This window comes from Neopelma chrysocephalum, unplaced genomic scaffold, assembly GCF_003984885.1.
Source record: "Neopelma chrysocephalum unplaced genomic scaffold, ASM398488v2 Primary Assembly neopelma1_94925, whole genome shotgun sequence".
Taxonomy (NCBI): Eukaryota; Metazoa; Chordata; class Aves; order Passeriformes; family Pipridae; genus Neopelma; species Neopelma chrysocephalum.
The window spans coordinates 1-578 of record NW_020923628.1 but is presented as its reverse complement, the minus strand read 5'-3'; the positions used below and the strand labels follow the sequence as shown (position 1 = coordinate 578).

General features: G+C 54.3%; 1 long non-coding RNA gene across 1 annotated transcript in view; it reads left to right on the top strand.

Moving 5' to 3' along the window:
- The window catches only part of LOC113980663, a 1869-nt gene extending 1449 nt beyond the window's left edge, over nt 1–420 (top strand). The window contains exons 3-4 of the long non-coding RNA XR_003538192.1: nt 236–298; nt 377–420. This is a non-coding gene — a long non-coding RNA (uncharacterized LOC113980663). The remainder of the gene's footprint in view (nt 1–235; nt 299–376) is intronic.
- The last annotated feature ends 158 nt before the right edge of the window (nt 421–578 follow it).

Sequence of the window (578 nt, the reverse complement as noted above, 5' to 3'; positions counted from 1 at the left end):
ATCCCATTTTTCCCCTTGTCCCTGATCCCATTTCCCCCCTTTTCCCTTATCCCATTTTTCTCTTGTCCCTGATCCCATTTTTCCCCCTTTTTCCTTATCCCATTTTCCCTGTCCCTGATTCCATTTTTCCCACTCTAATACTCTCTTTCTTTTCTATCCCTGTTCCCATTTTTCCTATCCCTGATCCCCCTTTCCCCTCCCTGATCCCATTTTCCCCCTGATCCCGTTTTTCCAGGTGTTGGCCCTGGAGGGCTCCAACAGCTCCGGCAGCCGGATCGTGGTGTCCAAACTCTACGAGGTGACCCCGGGGGGCCCGGGGGGGGTTGGGGCTGGAAAAGGAAGATTTGGGGGCCCTGATTTTGGGTTTTTTTTGCAGGGGGTTCCACTGCCCTTCCACAGCCCCACAGAGCCACCCTCGGGTGAGTCCTGGGGCTGCCCCGGGGGGCTGCTTGTCCCAAACCTCCCTCTTTGTTCCCAACCCCCTTCTTATCCCCAAACCTCCCTTCTTGTCCCCAAATCTCCTTTCTTATTCCCAAACTCCCCCTTCTTATCCCCAAACCTCCCTTTTTGTCCCCAAA